The sequence below is a fragment of the Salarias fasciatus genome, chromosome 5 (genome assembly GCF_902148845.1).
Source record: "Salarias fasciatus chromosome 5, fSalaFa1.1, whole genome shotgun sequence".
Classification (NCBI taxonomy): domain Eukaryota; kingdom Metazoa; phylum Chordata; class Actinopteri; order Blenniiformes; family Blenniidae; genus Salarias; species Salarias fasciatus.
In genome coordinates this window covers 24,221,426-24,242,711 of record NC_043749.1, presented here as the reverse complement: position 1 = coordinate 24,242,711, position 21,286 = coordinate 24,221,426, and the positions used below count along the sequence as shown (strand labels likewise).

General features: G+C 41.0%; 1 protein-coding gene across 2 annotated transcripts in view; it reads right to left on the bottom strand.

The window, feature by feature from the left end:
• kcnb1 (potassium voltage-gated channel, Shab-related subfamily, member 1) overlaps positions 1–21,286 on the bottom strand; it is a 36,166-nt gene that overhangs the window by 11,082 nt on the left and 3,798 nt on the right. The gene's annotated exons all lie outside the window — the stretch shown is intronic.

The following is a 21,286-nucleotide window of genomic DNA, read 5'->3' as shown; positions in this document are numbered from 1 at the left end:
CCTTTAGCCCCTGGCTACACCTAGAAATTCTGCTCATAAAAATTATGAACAGAACCGTCGACAAAGGGCAGCCCTGCCATAGTCCAACACTGGTCGGGAGCAGGTCTGACTTACTGCCAGCAATGCGAACCAGACTCCTAATTAGTTTATACAGAGAACGGATGACACTCAAAAAGGGGCCCCGGACTCCATACTCCTGAAGCACCCCGCTCAAGATTCCATGAGGGTCGTGGATGAATGCCTTCTCCAAATCCTCAAAACACATGTGGACTGCTTGGGCAAACTCCCATGAACCCTTAAGCACCCTATGGAGGGTCTAGTGTTCCATGACCAGGATGAAAACCACATTGTTCCTCCTGGATCTGAGGTTCGACTGATCAACTCCTTCTCTCCAGTGCCTTGGAATAGACTTTCCTGGTGAAATTGAGGAGTGTGATCCCCCTATATTTGGAGCAGACCCTCCAGTCTCCCTTTTCAAAAGGGGACCCACCACCCCGGTCTGCCAATCCAGAAGCACTGTTCCCAACCGCCATGCGATGTTCCAGAGGTGTGTCAACCAAGACAGTCCCTGTACATCCAGAGTTAAGATTAAGGTACTCAGGGAAAATCTTATCCATCCCCGGTGCCTTGCCACCAAGGAGCTCACCAACCACCTTGGTGACTTTGGCTTTGGTAATGGATGAGTCCACCTCTGAGACCTCAGTCTCTGCTTCCTCCATGGTAGATGTGGCGACGGGATTGAGGAGGCCCTCAAAGTATTTCTTTGACCATCCGATAAAGATTTAACTGAACACAATTTTAATGCTGAAAGAAGCTAATATCTGATCACAGGTAAAATTCATTGCAACTGCAGGCCAATTGGATTTATGAAATAGGTGAACTGATTCTGTCGATACATTAAGATAAATACGCCAACATATTCAAAGTGGCTAAAGCATGTAATTTATTTATATCTATAAGCTCTGCAGATAAGATCAAATTTTTTGGCTAAACAATTTCTCACATTATCTGCTCAAATTAAATGAAATAGGTTTAACTGTGTCCTTGTCGGGTCCGTTTTGCGACGCAATATCCATGCAAAAACAAACACTAAATTAAATAGAATAAGCCTTTAAGATAAATAAAAAAGTAATATAATAACCTGAAATATTACAATTAAACAAAATAAAAGTCAGCATTAAAATTGAGAAGTGAGTGACAGAAACATCTTTAATAAGCCCAATTATCTGGCTACTTACCATTTAAGGTTTAAGCCATGTTAGTTGTTGTGGAGTGATATGAAAGGAGCTGCTGACACAACTTGCATTTGACTATTTTTGGATCATCTTTGACTTGTTCTGAAGTTTTTTCCCGACATTGTGAGCCTTTTAAAGTTAAGCCAAATCACCACCGAGATGCTGCTCTGTGACGGTGCTCTGCGCAAAATCGGATTGTGCCACTCACCATGGTGGTTCTTTCACAAACACTAAATAGATAGAATATTGAAAAAAAGTACAAGTTAAGTAAATTTTTCCACAGTATATTTGATTGGCTAACATGTATATCATATACATGATTTATAACATATTTATTTGGAAAAAACAAGCAATTCTATGTAAAATCAGTCATTCAGCACCCCTATACAGCTGTAATGGAATGGTCCTCGTTTAATAACCACATTTTGCAACGCTTCAACTGTATGATTGGCCTTCGAATCAGGCCCCTTCGAATGGATCATCGAATCGTCGAATATCTGAAGACACCCCTAGAAACCATGCACTCCACACACTGCATGCAAGGTTAAAGTGATGCTACAAACAAACCTAGAGTCCAGATGTTTCATCTGCCAGAAAAAAGACTACTTCTTGTATGACTGTCTGGGGCATCAAACTCATTGTAGTTCAGGGTCCAGATACAGCCCGACTTCATCTTGACTGGGCCGGGCCGGTAAAATAGTGCCATAGTAACCTTTAATTTTAAATTTTAAGGTTTTTCCTTATTGCCAAGACACTTTAAATGCTATCTTCTTGTGCAAAATACAGTAAAATGTACAATAAAAAAACCTAATGCTAGTTTGATAACTTTCATAGCATTTTCATAACTTCACCCGTGTCTCAGTTTGAGTGTCAAGCCTATGTTTTATCCCCTAGTCTTGACAAATCTATAGAAGAAATATCAGTGCTTGGCGGTCTGAATTGGAGCCTCATGCAGCCCGTTTCTGACCAACAGGCCTAACGTTTGACTCCCCTGATCAAACGGCATCAGGGGCAGCCAGTTCAAACTGATGTCGTGCTTCCATTTGGCCGAGCCACCTTTAGCTAGGTGCAGCTCAGGTTAGTACTCTCACACTGCATTAAGTCTGGTGGCATCCCAAGTGACACTTCAGGAACTCCCAGCGCTCCGGCTGGCACCTCACTCATTAGCAGCAACAGGAGCAACACTGCTGCGCTGTAACAGAGGATGCTCCAGTTCCTGTGAGTCCCAGTTCCATTGTCTGTTAACACTGCAGCCACTCGCTCAGGGAAACACATTAGACCTGCATCATACAGACATGCACTACTGTTAAACTTCCTCTGGACACCTAAAATAGTCAGGGACTGAGAATGTTTTGGTAAAGGTGTATTCATTTTTCTTTTATTCAGTTGAGTAAATTCAGGTCTTGCTTGATCTCTACGATCCCTTGACAACTGGCTTGCTTTCCCATCATCCCCTGAGCCACATGGGAGGCCACAGGGATACCATGCAACACTCCCAGCCACGACTGCCAGCCACTGTCACCATGACAACCCTCTTGAAGCTCGACAGGAGGTGGCTACGTGGACCTGCTGGTGAAAAGCAAGTCTCTCTCTCTCTCGCTCTCCCTCCCTCTCTCTCTCTCTCTCTCTCTCTCTAGCTCTCTCTCTCTCTCTCTCTCTCTCTCTCACTCTCTCCTTCCTTTTCTCACTGATTTGTACCTTTTTTAAAACTCACCATGCTTTGAACCATCTGTAATGCTTCAGTCTCCATTCTGTCTCTAGATTTTTTTTTTTCATTCCTTTGTGTCTCACTACATTACAGGCAGCTTTTCTTTCCCAGCATGCCGTAGTCCTTGTAGAGTAGAAGAAATTATCTACAAAAATGGAATAGGAAGAGATAAACAACATTTGGTATATGGTAGAAACCTCAAGTGTAACAGGTGCAATCATTGCAAGCTATATTTGGGGACACATTATCCCCCTCAAATTAAAAGCCTGTAATTAGCATGTATTAATTAGACAATGTCTTAAATAATTGACTTTGGATTTCAACAGCTGTGAACAATACACTCGCATGCACATGCACATACACACGCACACAACTGCCATGATTATATTTTCAAGGGAAATTGTACTTCATGAATGAGTCAACTGGACACCGTCTTTATCTGCAGATGTGGTGTGCGCCATGTGTAGCCGGGTGTACTTCCATCACATGTCTAGATCACCATCCACCACGTAACCGGACGACTGATCTTCATTTTCTTCAAATTGCTGCTGTCAATGGTCAGTAGTATACAAGTAATAATGTGAGTGTTGAATAATGTGGAATAATTCACACCCCTGACTCTGAATGTAGAGCGGCTCTGCCGCTCTCTGCCTGTGAAAGAGATGGGGTTTCCATGGAGACGGGAGGAGACTGTGTCTTCCACATTTCCCCTGCATGATAGCTTGAAACACACGCACGCACGCACGCACACACGCACGCGCGCGCGCGCGCGCGCACACACACACACACACACACACACACACACACACACACACACACACACACACACACACACACACACACACACACACACACGAGCAGTGGCTCAACTGTAGTCTCCCTGTGCTACATCCTTTCTTAACTTTGAACAGCACTGCCTCATTTATCTTAACCTCCTCCATGTTGCCAGAGTGAAGCACTTGGATCTTGTATTTTTTTCTTGTTAGATGCTGGCAGTGGCTCTACGATCATGAACATGACCTTGTCTCTGTGCCATTATGACCACAAGCCTTCTTCTACAAATCTTATTGATGGGATGCTATAAATAAACATGCACCGATTAAGAGCCAATTATACAAATAATTGATGTGTTTGTAAGGATTTTTGTGCCTTTGGGACCACTGATTTATGTTCCATTCAACTAAGTTACCCTCTTTGATTTTGCTTCAGATTCGGTGATGCAACACACTTGCAGTAACTTGCAGTAACACACTTATTTCTCATCATTGTTAAGAAATCACCATCACCGTTCAGATTACTGTTGTATCAATGAGCTCGTTGCAGATTTCTTTTGCTGTTGTACAGTTGTAGAGCTGAAGGAGTGCTGTCTCTACCTATGCCCTGCTAACATGCTTTAGGATTAGTCAGTGTTGACTTAACGGTTACTATTTAACCTCCTTTATATGTGGAGAGCAGTGCCTCATCAGTCCTAAGCTAACTCTGTCCTCTTCATAACAACAAGAGGCAACATGAACATGTCCGACATTAGGTAACATTAACTCTGTCCTGCAGCTTCATGCAAACTATATTAGCTCACATTAAAATAACCTGACCTAACCTCTCTGCACACTTCACCTTTCTGCTGTTAGTTTTTACATCTGTTTCTTTAATCACAGAGAGCTTTCCTTGCTCAAAGAGCTGACACCTCAGCTAATGTGTCACGGAAACATTATCATAATACAACTATGTACATTTCTGAAGACATTGTAACTGTGAGAGGTAAATAAAAGCAGCACAATAGTTACTTTTACAAGTGACTTCTCATTTTCAATTTACACTAATATTGCAATATTCCATTCAGCACTACAGTGCAAGATGCAAAGAGCAGCAAAAAAGACTTATCCATAAGTAATCAAGTTCTAATCTTAACTAACTTGCATAATAATGTATTAGTTTGAAGAAAGACTCTATATTCAATTTCCCCTTGAAACATCTGCCATATGCTTTTCAATGCAATCAACATATTTAATTCTTAATGCAACACTGGGCACTTTGAGGACTGGCAGAAATCTGAGAGAAGTTGTTTTGGGGATTTTCCTCTTTTCTCCCACCTCATATCAGGTTTGCATCCACATACTGCAGCACAGCCTCATTCAGTAAACCCCCGCTGTAGGTAGGGAGTCTATGCTTGCACCATCCATCTCCTGAATGAATCCCACCTCATCTCCTCTGCCTCTCAATTATTCATGCATTTCAGATGAAGAAGAGAATCCAGACTCAGCATCTATATTTAAACTCCGACTGGTCCATGGTGATTATATAAATAGAAACAGTATAGGGGGTCTGGTCTGGTGCACTAAAGGCGGATATTTTCTTCAGGAAGTCAAACTTGTGTAAAGCATTTATAACGACTGGAGGAAGATGAAAGGCCAAGGCTGTGACTTTGCAGAGGGATGCTGCTACTATACTGTCTAAGAATAAAATGCAGATCATGCAGCCCTGCAGTTCATCATCATTTATTTATGACAAAAAAAAAAAAAAAATCATAAAACATGGTGGTTTACTCTGCAGAGGGGAAAGTAAATGTGAGAGAAGCATTGATCCGAAGTGTAAGGAAAGCCAGAAGCAGACAGAGAAAGACACACATATAACACATACACATGTACACACAGTCGATCAACAATGACGCCTGAGCGGAAAGCAGCTGCGAGTCTCACCAAAGTGACAGTTACCATAGCGATGGTGACAGTGAACTTTTAAACATTTTCGTAATGGCAGTGAAAGGGAAATAAAAAAGAAGAATGGACCAAGACCGCACAAAAGCAGAGAGGGGGAGAGGCGGGAGTTGTACAACCTGGGCTGAAAGATGTGAATGTAATGCATTCTGCTCACAGAGCCAGAGCCAGAGCCAGAGCAACACAACACGAGATTACTCTTAATCCTGCAGTCAAACACATGCCCACTGAACCTCATGAACAGCTTCGCCGTTTGTATTTCACAGTTTGCGAGAGCTCAAATCAGCGGCCATTCAGTACTGTTAATCCCCTTGAGACTTACACTCAGAATTCGCCTGCCAATACTGTGAGTTTTGATAACTAAATGGCTGTGTTTGAGCACACGCCCCTCTGTGAATTAAAACAGCCTTTTGTTGCTCTTAAAAATTAATCAGTGACGTCCAAAAGAACACACATTATAAATCCAAAATACTCAGACACTGCGGTTCCTTCAGCTAATCTGTGTGTGCGTGTGTATGTGTGCATGTGGCAGTGATGTAAATGAACCTGCATAAAGATAAATGACTGTTTGTTAAACCCCACCTTCCCTTGGCGACTGTTGCCAGGCATGTCAAGCTGTCCCTTTTCACACAGCACATATGCCTTCGACTGTACCACTCAATATTCTGTTGTAAGGCGCTGGGTCAGAGATTTCTTACAAGAGGCAGATGAAAGCAGGCCTCTCAGGGCTTCTGTTTCTGTTTTACTGTTGCTCAAATCAGAATGTCACTGAGGCTTCAGGCAGCTGTCACGAGCTAGCCAGTTAGGCGGGTGGTAATAGTTGAAAACTAAATCTCGGCCATTCAGTTTGGGTTTACTGATCAGAAAGCACCCCAACAACGAAGATGAACCTCTAATGTGCTGAATGCTACTGTCAGAACAGACTTCTGTAATAATGCCGGAATTCTGAAAAGGTGTTGAAGTTAAAAACTAAACTTTCAATTTGAATGAAAGCAAAATGTAATAATGTTTAGCTCATTTTTAAAATTGACAGTAAAAAAAGATGTTGGGAAAGAGGCAACAATATGCTGGAAAAGCGGTGTTAGTAAAAAAATAAGCCAGTGAAATATTTTCTTTAGTTGGCTTCATGCCTACTTCCTGTTTTTATTCAAATTCGTTCACCCTCCCAAACCTTCTGGAATTTGATTTGCAAATCAGATCGAATTGGAACGTTTTTAAAATCTTTGTAGAAAAAAAGGTGAAGATTTGAATTTATGTCATGAACTGAAATTAAACTGATTCCCTGTTTAAAGGACAACATTTTCAAGTGAAAATAGAAAATTCTCATTGTGCTTTGGTCAAAGCAGCTGAAAGCACAACTTTCTGAAAACTGCTCCCAAGATGGAATCTTTCCTCATGGAAACAGAAAAATGTATTTTCCAGCACAGTCATAGTAAATAACCCTTCTATGCACGAGTAGATGGACAACAACAACTGCAGCCTAAAGTGTCATGACTCCAGGTCCATATTCTCCTGGACTTGGTATTTTTTTTTGTTGAATGTCGCCCAGAGTAGCAATGCATTATGGTCATCTGTCCATGCAAATCATGCCCTTGGAGTACCAGGACCAGGTGTGACTGGTGCTTCTCAATACAAATAATCCTAACATGCTAAGCTGTTAATCGTGATAACAGGATGATCTCATTTGTTGAAATGAACTAAGATTACTTTAAGCTTTTCAGTGGAAATATCCCATTTCCACTGATTGTATTTCCAGAGTGAATCAATGTGTAGCTGCAGTTCAAAAAGTAAATTCAACTCAGAAACACTGATAATTGCAGCTATATCTTACGTCTGAGCCAACATGGCTTTTTTTTTTTTTTTTTAACATCTGATTTGAAATGAAACAGACATCGAGTCCAAACCCTTCAAAAGCTACTTTCACTTCAGCTCTGCTTTCGACAGGTCGACGGCACAACCTTACAGCTGATGTGACTAAATAATCACTGTTTGTGGTGAGAGCTAAGCAAACAGTCAATCTGAATGCAGACAAGGTGCAAGTAATTTCTGATTAGGTAAAATACATTTCTAAAAAAAAAACGTATTGTATTGATATGTGTGTGTGTGTGTGTGTGTGTGTGTGTGTGTGTGTGTGTGTGTGTGTTTGTGTTTACATGACGAAATCTGAAAGTCGTCCGAAGTGTCGCGGAAAGTGCTCATCACCGTGAGAGGCTTCTCGCACCAGTAGTCAAGTGCTCTCTCCGCACGCTCACAATCAGCCACTGGCTTGATGAATGTCTCTCCTTCACCTTCGTGGATTCAATCTCTGCCTCTGGCCTTCACACTTTCTTCAAAGACATTCATTCACTCTTTCACACAGCCTGCACAGCAAAAAAAAAAAAAAAAGAAAAAAAAAATCCACCACAGTAAAAAGCAGCAATGCTGCTACAACAAGTGGAGTGGCTTCAGGACTTCTGATTTACAGCCTCTTCTTCCCTGTACACGTGTGTAAATGCTGCGAACTGCATGAGGGAATGTGTGTCAAGGTGACGAAGACAGGCCTCTTTGTAGGACCATGGCCGTCACACACCGCAGAGACGTGTTAGAAGAACCTAAATCACACTGACCTGTCACTTCTCTCCGTTTATCAACATGGATATGAAACTGTAAATGAAAACAAACACACAAAAAAAAATACCCTGATGCAATGTATTGCAGATATTTTTGATGGCGTAATGCCTGCAGGCTACGTCAGGCTACTGAAGGTGCATACCAAGCTGCGTTCTTGCAACATACAGTATTTCCAGTGCAGTCTTGGCCATGAGGAGGTCTGTACCTTTACAAAACAATAGCTGGTAATCCCGTACTGCTGTCACGGACTCCTGCTGCAGTGCCCATCTGAAAAGCCCTCCTGTAACACCGATGTAATGTTGCTCCTACTTGACGTGACTCCATCAGTAAGGTGAATCTAAGTAACTCCACAGCAGTTCATTGACACCGATCCACTGTTACAGAGCTGAACCAAATGCGCGCCAAGCAAAAGAGCTTAGAGTACACATTTGGCAGTCACAGACGATAAATACCGTCCATGAAGGCCAACTGAGTAATCGCTTTCTACTTCACTGGACAGATAGCAGGGGAGGAAATGGATATTGACATAGAACTCAGGTGCCACAGCAGATTGATAAGATAACATACACATGGCAGTCCACCCAGTTGCTGCGGTGCATTATTTAATCTAACTCATTTGAAAAAGCTTAAGTCTGCTGTTTGGGAAATGTGTTATATTCAGGTGATGTGACTTCTGTTCTTGTATCCACTGTAAAACCAGCTTATTAAAAGAGAATGAAAGCACGTTATGGAGGATGCACCGCATGCTTTAAACATGAGTTTTTTTGTTTTTCTGTTTCCATATTGCAAAACTAGTTTCAATTCACATGTCACATTTCAGTGAAAAACAGAGACTGTCATTATGGAGATTATGAAGACACACTTTGATTTTTTCTTTAAAATGAGACCAAAAGCTTTAATTTGTTTGGAACACAGTATATGGTTGAGGCCTCATATTCGCACAGTGGTTAGTGCTATGGACTCCTGGAGAGAAGTTCCCAGGCTTACATGAATGAATTATACATCACGTGTGTTTTACAGTGCACCTCATCATGTAGACATGTATGATTCAGCAGCGGTGACAGACAGTCTGCGAGAGATCGCACTGATTTGGAAGAAACTGACGCTCACTCGCAGACATACAGGAAACTTTTTTAGATCTTGGAGTGAGTGAGTGAGACAGCACTTTATTCAACCTCTACTTCACCCCAACTGTAAAAGTGAAAGTACCATCTGTTTAATAAAACATGCTATTCACCTCAGTGAAAGATTTCCAGAAAGAAACATGAAACACTCAACTTTTTTCGTAACAAACAAGCATAAACATGCATGGAGCAAGATGTGCTTATTGAGTTTCTTTACAAGAATAGTGTATGGTGCATCACGTTTGTTTCATGATGTCTGTCAAATTTTCATTTTTTTATTTTTTGATAGTAATAGATTTTATAGATCTGGTCCCTCAGATGAGAGGTATTTATTATATTGCATCAGTCTGAAGGCACCCAAAAGGTATTTATCAATCCTTATTGCAAAAATTCAAGTTAATGAGATTCTTTGCAATTATTTTTTTAATAACTCATCAAAGTAGTCAAAAATAGAAATATGACACATTCCCCTTTAAAACGTCAACCGACCAGAGCTCAATTTAATCATTGAGGCACACAGCTAATATTAGGAGCTTTACAGAGCTTTAGTGTTTTAATTGCAAATAATAGCACCGATAATCTTCTATCTGTGATCTGAAGATGTTTTTTTTGTGAACGCATCCATAGGTTTTGTGAGGTGGAAATGTTGGCTCAGTCTAACTCACGGCGTCTTAACGATTAAACAAGGATTTGCTCATAATGTTGCATAAGAAAAGCATTAAAAGAGATTGTTCCTGCTGCCACGTGAGGCCCTGCAGACATGATCCAGTGACGTGTTCTGACTCCCATATGTGTAAGAAACAGAAATATGCAGGGCTGTGTTGAGAATACAGACTCTGCTGTGTGTTTTCTCCTCATGGGCAAAATGAAGACTCATGTTCAACTCTTTTCAAGCATCAGAATCTATTTTTCCTCTGAGTCACAACACTGCTTTTTCATTTCAGAGGCGAAAATTCACTCTACTTTTTGTACAGTAATTTTCTATTTCATTGTTACAGTCTCAACTTCTCTACATCTCTCCATCTCTCTTGTTCTTTGTTGTTGTTCTCCCCCTCGCAGTCTTTACCCCTCAGGCTCTCGCTCCTCTCAGGGACAGTGATATAGCTCTGTTTCTCTCTCAGCGCTCACGCAGCATCGCAACTTCAAACCGAATGAACAAAAGAGCTTGTTGCAGGGGCCGAGCCCCGAGGCAGGAGATGTAAGGAAGGGAGAAGGTCCCTCAGTCATGCAATCTGGGAATGGCCAGAACTTCTTAACCATTGGACATCTATATTTGATACATTTTCTGAAGCTTTTGGAGTTAAAGTTAATCCTTTCTCTCTGATTGTATTTTTCCAAGCAGTACCTGGAGATGTGCCTTTTCCTGCACAACACTAAAGAGCCATAACTTCGGTAATTGCCAGGTCTGATTCTTATGATGTGGAAACTGGAAACCTCTCCCACACATCTTAAATGGACTAGAGATGTTACAGTATGAGTTTCTTATATATGGTGAGCTGTGCTTTAGGAAGCTCGACCAATCACCACTGCATGTGCCAATGGGTTATCTTTGTCAAATTTATAAAAGGGTAACCTCAGACAACAGAGAATATACAGTTTATCAGCTTTATCACAGCTGTTATATTATGCAAGTAAGTAAGAAAAAAGAAGAGCTTGTCCAGTGGAAACAATGCACAATGTGCTCAAATATGTATTTTTCAACTTTAGGACAGAACTCAGTGATACGTGTTTAAAACCTGGCCAGCTGGACTCAAACCAGGGATTTTCTCTCTGTGAGGCAAGAGTGTGAATCACTGCACCACCATGCAGGTTCTGCATCCTTTAAATCTGTGACATATCTGTTTAAGTGTGTCATTAAGCTTGCATTAGTCCCAGGAATTGCTATGATGACCACTATTTCATAATTTATTACACTTAATAACTTTCAGTACAAGCACAACATGTCCACTAAAATAAACCCTACATTAGTAAATAGAGCAAAACGGACGAACTTCCTTCACTGAAATCCCCAAGCTGTGGTGCAGTGTGGGCCAAAAAAGCTGCGAGGACCCCGCAAATCCTGATGTATCCACTACAAAATGCATGACGTGACTTATGAAATACTCACAAACACGGCTCAACCTTCACAGCACGAGAACCCTGCGCATTAACAGTGAATGAACATAAAATATGCAGTGCAACATTAAAATGGCTCCTTCACATTCCCAAAGTCGGTCCGAAAACTTCTGCTCATCGTTAACCGATCACACATTTCATAGTATGATGAGTCAAGAAAATGTTAATAATTTTCACTGTGGTTTAATCTTTCAATCCTCGGTCATATGGCCAACGATCTTATCACATATTCTTCACACATCAAATGCCAATCGCCTTTGCCAGGATGGTTATATAATCACTTCTACTCACGTACTTGTTTGTTTATGTGCATTTGAATTAGTATTAATTTTGCAGTGAACACGCAGTCTAAAAGAGGCCTGGCTACGGGGACCGTCTCCGCTACAGTCAACGTCGGGTCGAATACGTAACTCCTTGTCGACATGAAGCCACCTGTTTGTGTCGCACGAAGACGCAGACAAAGGAGAGAATCACATCAGTTCTTCACACCAAACTTCTACCCAGCACACTGGTGACTGTGACAGTAACAACTCAGTGAGGGCTTCTCAAGCTGTGGTGTGCATCTGTACTTGACTCATTGTTTTCCCGTTTAAAAAGGCTGCAATTCTTCACTGTATGTAGAGTTCAAAGTAGTGACTTCTTCAGTTATTCTTCTATCGACCAACACATTTCTCTCAATACAGTGTTTTTCTTTTCTGACAATCTCACTAAGATCCACATTTAAAACTGTAAATACAATATAGCATTAAAACTGAACTAATCAATATGCAGTTTTTGAATTAAAGACAAAATTAAAGGACTCACTTGTAGTAGTAAATACAAAAAGATTTTTTTCAGCTTTTTCATTGTCAGTGTCATAAAAAGGACACCAGCATCCAGCACCTGAGGAGACTCAAAAGGAGTTTGTCTAAGTGGAAAACAAAAATAGTTTAAAAAATTAAAGTAATAAAAAATTAAACTGAATACATTTTGCTCATTCTCCAGGTCCCCAACATCACATGATCAGTTATCTTTTTTTGTTGTTGTCATTTTTAATCTATTTTCAAACCTCATAAAGCTCACCTGACGGTTGTTCTTTGACTTTGAATGCACGAAAAAAATATTTGAAGACATTAATATACAAAATGTACTTGGACGTGTTTGACTGTAATCTCTGTGATGCTATCTGCCTCTATGGGGGCTTTCTGTGCAGTTTGCATGTTTTCTCTGGGTGTGCTTGTGACCCTGTTTAGTCCTCCTACAGTCCAAAGACATGCGTTTGAGCCTGGTTTCCTACAGAGTGAATTTCCCTGCGATGCGTGCCTTTCTCTCTGTGTCTCTCCTGTCAGGGACCCTCAGCATTGTTAACCTCAGCTCCTTGTAATGAGATCAAAACATGTCAACAGCCTGAACACGGATCTCTGAAAATGTACTAATGATTACAGGATCCTGACAAAAGTAAATATCTTTATGTATGCTTTGCTCTTTGAACTTTTATTTTTCTCTTCCAGTTTTATAACAGTGCATCTAAATAAAGGGCAAACGTATCACATCAAACTCATGACAGTTTTATGTTAATTGTGCAAAGATGAGTTTATTGCAGCTTGGATCCTTGACAGTGTTGACCCTTTTACATCTCGTTAAATCACTGGAGCTCAGAATAACTTGAGGCAACTTCTGTGAAGATAATAGGAAACAAACCCTGTACTTTCTTTTATCCTCCATCAGAAAACTAATCCATACAGTTAATTAGCTCCCGTGATTATAAAAGCAACTCAGACTAAACTGTCAGCTGCGTCAGGCTCTCACCCACTTTTCTTTTCCTCTCCTTTCTGCTATGACAGCTCAAACACCTTCTTTAGTTTAGGGTTTTTGTGTCTGCCACATTTTCTTCAGTCAATTCGCAGGAAAAAAAAAAAAAGACACAATGATGGACAGAAGCGTCCATGTGACTGCATTGTGTAGCCTACATCTCACCCTGCTGAACACGTCTCTGTCACATTTGACTGGGTGCAATTATCGCCTAATTTCCTACTGAGCAGTCCGTCCCCTATATGAGGATTTCATAATGTCATTTATAATTACCAGCTCTGCATCTTCCACATGAAGACGCTTGTATGTGGATGACTTCATTCAGCCGGGTCAACGAGGGTCACAGAGGTCACGATTGTTTATGTGCAACGTGACATTTTTGCTCAAGCAAGCTCTTCATGATGCTGCCGACCTCTGGTCCATTGACCTACATCCCTGATTGAACAGATCATGTTGTTTAACACCCTCAATGTAACAGCCCATCCCTCTGTGTGAGACAACTGTATTAATCACAGGAAAAAACAATAAATCAATAAATCAAGAATTAAATGTGCGGGTTTTTTTCAGTTTTTTTTTTGGAAAAACTTCCAACTAGCAATAGCTATTGGTTTAAGAGACTGAATATATGTTAATGTAAATTTGACAGCTTATCTAACCACAATGCATCTCCCCAAAGAAAACCCGAAACCTCAGTTCTGAGTTAAACACTTGCTTATGTTTCAACAAATGTGTTTGTATTTTACCCAGAACAGCTTGGCTGGAGTGTTTTTAGTTGTTGTTTTGTTTTGTTTTACATGCTGCTTCACAAAGTTGATGAAATCATCTCCATATGTGAGGAGACTGATATTAATCCTGGGTTTCTGGGCTGAATTTCCTTGAGTGTCCAAATTTTGTTGGCTGTGATCTGCAGATCACTTTGGCGCCGAGGGCACTGGATACGAAAGGAAGCCATCCCTGTATTAAAAGATCAACTCTGTAAATATTCAGCAGATTCAGAAATCATCCATCTGGCTAAATGTTGGCTCACTTGCTGGATCAAAACTTTCTTGGACACACTGGAAAGATAATCAGTGCTGTGGCTCTTCACCAAGGTACAATAATAAGATGGTTTTGCAAGTCTTTGTTAAAACGGTGAATTGTCATGGCTCTATAAACAGCTGCTCATATTTCTTAAGAATTTAAAATCAGTTTCTGAGGGTATGTGAGTAATATCACTGCCATCGTTTGACACATACAGTAGGAAGTTAAGAAACACTATTAATTCTATCAAACTGTAAAGTTTTGCTGTGAATGTCAGTCTAAATCTCCTGAGGCTTTCAGTCTGTCTGAGAAGGCTCCTGATGGTGAGTGGCTGCAGAACAGGCCTGTAAAGCGTCTCGTAAGTGGAGACACTGAGTTATTTTTACATAGAAGTCCATCATGAAGTCTATTGTGAACTCCAGGGGTAAGGTTTCACTGCATTAAAGCTTGTGCGCTGTGCAAACATAGGTGTGTGTCTTTGTGAGGGTTCGCTCACCATAAGACTGACAAGGAAGCATTCAGGGAGATCATCTCAGCACTTTACCGTCATTAAGTTGAGATGTCAAACTCTATGACCGCAATTCACACGTGAACCAAGTAACGCTTGAGGTTTGAGTTTATCTGCGTGTGGATGAGACCATCGAGGAGACGCTCCGAGGTGCTGCTGCTGACGGACAGACGAGAGAGCAACCAGGACGCGGGACACACAGGATCCCAGGTCACATCTCCACAGCACACAAACTCAGACAACATGGACAAATAACCTGAGAAACCCTGAGACGTTATTTCCTCTTATTCCCTTTTTCAAACACAATTGACGAGTTGAGTATTGCCCGGTCACTGAGCGGCTTCCTGCCGGAGAGGTACGCGAGAAACTCGATATGCTCTCCTCTCATTCGCCCTGCTCTCTGAAACAAACCGAGCTTAAAGGTACAGCCTGCAGCGGCTTCATCCCCACGCCCTGAAAATATTCTGCTCACAATCAGCCAGCGGAAACTTTGAAGCAGACGCACTCGCAGCGTCTCCACTGAGTTGGATAACAACACATCTCACAAAAGGTTTAAAACATTCATCTGGGCCCTGCAACTGTTGTGAGGACCTCAGAGATCCGCAGCATCTTTTAAACACTGCTTCAATATGCTGTTTCTTTATCCCAGAAAAACGAAAACCCTGCTGACATTTTCCTGTTATTGATGGCGATATAGTGCACATATTGAATATTCGCTTCTCCTCCAGGATTTTTGACCAGAATCACTATTTATTTATGTCTTTATCTATTAAAAACATAAATAGGAAAAGTAATGTACAAATGCTGTTTTGTTTATAAAATAACATGAACTTCAAATTACTAAAAAAAAAGGTGAGTGGGTTTCGCTGCGCGCTGGTGTAGTAGTTTGCAATTTCAATTCAGATTTTAACCGAACGTAACCCTGAATTGGAGAAAGCCGCATCAAACATAGATGGATGGAGGATAATATGTAGCTGCCAGAATGGGAATGGTCAAGGAGCATGAATTTGCATTTGTAACGCATTGCAAAAAAAAAAAAAAAATTCAAAGATCAACCAGATTTGTTTTTAACCCTGTGAGCATTTCTCAGGAGCCAAACACAGTAATTCTGCTTAAATTTTTTAACCCTCTAATTTGCTTCCACTTTAACATGCAGAGTGCAAATAAACTTCAGGGGCCACCGTTTAATGCTGGCTAACACGTGAGGGCAAATATTCCTCACTTCATCTTTAAAATGCTAATTTGAATCAAAAATAACCCCGAGGTCTCCGCCGGTTGCCTTAATTGTTTATGACAGGCAGCCCGGCTCGCAGTGGAAATGATTCATTAGCATCAAACTTTAGGAAATCGGGGGACAGACACCATTTATTAGCTGGGGAAACACTGGGTGGAGGAGCTGCAGTGAAATATACACACGTTTAACGCCCAGAGTAGAGAGGAAGGCCTGGAACTGTTGGGCCACTCCCACTAAAACAACAATCATCCAAACATGGATCCTGAGGAGCAGCCAGTATTTACAGAACAGCGTGTCAGTGGAACAGGCTGTAAAGCTCAGAGTGTTTGTTCACCATCAGAAAGGTCCTTACTTTTGTTTGTTTTGGCTTTATGCTACTTTACCCCTGCACTTCAAGATTTTATTGCAGTCAAATAAATGGTGAAAGAAATTTTAATAAATAATAGCAAATCTTTTCTTGTTATCTTAACTCTGAAAGTAACAACCTACAAGGTCCATGGATAGGCTCGGTATTGATCCCTCGTTTCCCAGTAACTCTCTAGAATTTATTCTCCAAATGGAATAAGTGAAATTTAAACATTTCTCCGTCTTAAAATCCATATTTTCCAAATACTGAATGTGATCTCAGTATGATGAAGAGAATGTGAAATGATCAAATAAGCTGTTAAATATCATGAGTGTAACTTGTATGTAAAGACAAACCCTCCTTCTGAGATTCTGGATTCCAACAACCATTAACAGAAAACCTTTCATCAAACCATTATTTGCCAAACATTGCTACTTAGCGAGTAAGCTCTCACAGTTAATAGTGTGATTTTCATCCACGATGCAAAAAACGCATTCATTTGATGTGCTTTGTCTGATTGGCTGATCTGCCTTTTCCTCCTATGAGGAATGAATTTCCACAGATGGGGAAACATTGACCAGATGGTAGCTCCCCTCATCCCACCACTGTGAATCCCACTCTGCATTCATGTATGTATTTAGTTATCTTTCAGCATCATGTCGACCCTCAGAAGTTCCAGTAATTTGCCATAGATGGTGCATTTGCTCCCTAAAGGATTGAAGTGGACATCTTTTTTATTTCTGGCAGCATTACAGAATTTCTCTAGGAACTTTCATAAAAACCTGAAGCTGTCACCTGTCGCCTTGGTCCAGCTGTTCGAAAAAGGTTATCAGCAGTTTTGACAGGGCTTATCTTAATGCTCTGCTGGTGTATGAATTGAAAAAAGAAACTATTCATGGCTTTCAAAATGGATACAAAGGCCAGGCTCAACCTGTGTGTCCTTCCCGAATGAGGCCATCCAACCTTCCACAGACTAAAAATAGACGGGGACCGTAGGAATGCCCTATAGGACCGATACCTGTGCAGAGCAGTTTATGCAAATTCAGGTTGCAATTTATAAAACATTTCACCTACAGTATCACAGGATCTATTCTGCAGCTGTCTCTAGCTGCAGCAGTTGCAAAACACTTTACATTGTTAGTTACAATTACCAGTTCACACACATCAATGGAGCTATTCTGAACGGAATTATTTCCTATTTATTGTACTGTATTGTACTGTACATAACTGGAGCGAAAGCTGGGGGAACAGCAACTGCTATTCTATTGTTAAAATAAAAATTCAGTTACCTTACTGTTTGAACTAAAAGCGTGGTTTTTGTCTTATTCAAGCAGAAAACTATGACCGGCATTTTAATTCTTTAATATCATAAACATAACTGGCGGGCTGCACATTGGCTAATGGTTAGCTACTGTTTCCTCATTGCAAGACTCCAAGGTGGCCTTTCTCTGTGTGGAGTTTGCATGTTCTTCTTGTGCATGCACTGATTTCAGGTTACCTGCTGATTGTAGCGTGAACGTGACTGACTGTGTGTTTCTCCGTTTGTCCCATCATGGACTAACCTTGAGTTGGATAAAATGGTCAGACAGCTCATTTTACACACAATATTGTGTATATGAATGTAAACAGCTGGATCCTGCTCATATAATCTGGCCTAATTTTTTTTTATTACTTTCTGTATCTGGAGATGATCTGACTTGCACTGTCATCATCAGAGCAGACAGATTTATGAGCAGGAATACGGCCAAACTAAATCCATGTCTTTGTAGGGTGACATGAGAAGAGTACAACTGCAGTCGTTTGCCTGATATCTGATGTACAACACCTGGGAACAGAATAGATAAATACACTTCTCCATTTTTGGATGCCTGCAGGAAGAAAGCACAGCAATAATCTGATTTGGACAAGGTGCCTGATATATCTGTTGAGACTGTACCCCGACTGAAAAATAATCATATTTCCCCACTAAAGATCAAACTTAACATGTAAATAAAGATAAATACATTTTGAAGTGTTCTACTCTTGTGACAAGTATTACTTTTGATGTTATTAGTGAGAGAAACCATCTAAATTGCATCAATTCTTCTGCAGGTGGAAAAGATTCTTCTTGGTGCCAATCCGGCTGTTAGCCTCTGCTTCGCCGGCGGTCAGACACAATCTTATTTTATGGTGGCTTAAATCTGATTTGCGCAAGAGACAGACAATGATGTGGCTCACAAAGAATGTAAACACAGAGAGGGGAAGCTTCAAATTGGGCCCAGAGTCTCCTGGAGAATAATTAATGTGACATTTCCCTGACATTTAGTCAGAGGTATAGCGGAGGAGCCCGAAGACGGGAGGAAGGAAGTAGAGATATGAGCCAAAGAGGGGAAAGAAAGACAGGAAGGACAGCAGGGCAGGAAGAACACAGGCGGCCAGGCTTGCTTTTTATTCCTGCACATATTTACAAATACTGCAGCTGCTACTCACCGTCCTGTGCTGCTTTGTAAAGACATTAAAATATAGTTACTAAGGGAAGTACAACCACACACTCACACACACCGAGAGGGAGAGAAACACAAACAGACCTACTCAAATGTTCAATACCCACTCCTTCAACGATGATAAAATTATACTTTTGTTGCTTGGTAACCATTTGTATTGTGCTCAATGCTACCATTCACCACCTGTTTATAGGCTGTTACACATACATTTCCCTCTCTGACCCTCGATCGGAGAGCACCGCTGACGAGCTAACGCTAGGCCAGTCTGTGGTTGAGGCCGGGCTGCTCGACAAGCCCACGGTTTGTTCCAGCCTATTAAAAAAATACCTAAGACAATACATCAGCCGCTATCAGTGCTTTTAGTAGCTCGGTCTGTGGTTTCGTATTGCCCTTTTAAGCTAATTAGGAATTGATCAACTCTGCTTCTAGCTATGTTGAGGTTGCTCTTTTTGTCTGGCACACTGTGCTCCGGTTTAGTGCTTTCACGATACCAAACCAAGAGATGAATGTGATTCAACTGCACAGCTAACCACCGTTAATGAGAGGGACTGAAATACTCGAAAGAGAAATATCATCTATTTCCAAAACACTGTGAAGAGCCAGTCTTGGTTGAGCTCTTCAAAACGCTGATACTAATACATACATCATGGTGTGATAATGCAGAGAGCAACATATGGTCAGCTTTGAGTGGTCATCTCCTTTGTAAGCTACAGCGCTTTCTCAGCTCTAACACAATAAACATCGATTTTTGCATCTCTTTGATTCTCATGAAGAAGACATCTTCGCTGAGGGACTCGCAGCACTTCTCTCAGTCCGTTTGTGGCTTAGTGCTGACAGTTCCTATGAATCCGCACTGCGAAGCATCAGCCGGCACAAATTGCTAATAGTTTCATTTCCATTTCCCATACAATGAGAGCAATAAGCCAAAACAAGACGCTGTTCTTAAGACAGTGCTGGAAAAGAGGCGGCGGCCGTCTTTGATCCGTCCGATCCGACCTGGAAGAGTGTGATCAAAGGCTGCTGCGGTGGTCTCCCAGGCTGCAATCACAATTGCGGCCGTCTGAAAGGCCTGCTGAGGGCCAAACATGTCTTTCGCAACAAGTAAAGGGTGAACAGACCAGATGTTGCCTTCAGATAAGGGAATAATGTGCACCGGAGTGAAGCATGCAATTATTCAACACATTGCCGCTACAAATAAAATACAGAGCTTTGTGCTCATTCAACCAAACAGTGCAGAATAATAACACGTAACCACATGGGCTTTAAATTCTAGCAGGTGCTAAAATAAATAACCCTGCCATAATGAGCTCAACTTAATATTCTGTCACCAGGCTTCCTCTTTCCCGTTAGTTAACACCTCTACAGCCAAACATGTCAAACAAAAACATGCCATCGTCGACATGTTATTCTGAATCATTCAAACGAACCCAAATCACTGCTGATTTCTTCTTTATGTGCATGAAAATGTAATTCAGTAGCCCAGCCTCTCGCAAAATATCTCAAACCTAATTTGCTGAAAGTGACGTTGGAGGTTTTCACAAGCACGAAAATGCAGAAGACGAAGAAATTACCTCAATAAGAAGACTAATGGATGTTGTTTTATCCGTACATATGGTCAGAATAAGTTCATGTGCATGTAAATCAATGTACTTACATGTGTTTGAAGGTCTCCTTGTGTGTGGGATGTCCCTTTTTACTAGAAATTACAATGAGCAATATTTTTCAAAAGTAATGATATGCTAATGAGAGCACAACGAGCCTCAGCTTCACACTTGGTAATGGGGGTACTTTAAAAAATAGAAAGAGAGATAATGTGGCCTCCTGTATTGTTTGAAAGCTGGGTTACTGCACTGAATTAGAACAACCGATTACACTGTAACCATGCCCATCTGACTATAAAGACGTTTTTTTCTTCTGTCCTGAATAACAACAGCAGCCGATAATAGCACACACGTCCCACACCGACAATTTTATCTACAGGCATTTGCTTTAATTTTCACTCCTCTGTTTCTGTTTCAATTTTAGAACAATAACAACGAGTGAAAAACTGCAAACTCAACACCCTGAAACCTACGATCAATCAGTCCTTTGAGTTCTCCTGATGGATCCCAACCAATCTCAACTTTTGCTGCTTCATTCTCAACATGAAACAGACGTTAGCTCCACCTTGTTGACTCTCAACAGTGCCCCATCGCATTCAGATTCTGATAATCTGCACAAGTGAAAATGACATCAAATAAGACCGAGAGTCCCCTGCAGTGCATGCATGGGTCTGGCTCATGTTGTGTTTAAGCTGCATTCAAGTCGCATTAAAAGAAAAAAAAAGGTAAAAATCCGTTGTTGAGCATTAAGAATTCTGCTTTTAAAATGTTACTGGAATCACATCATCAATTATAAA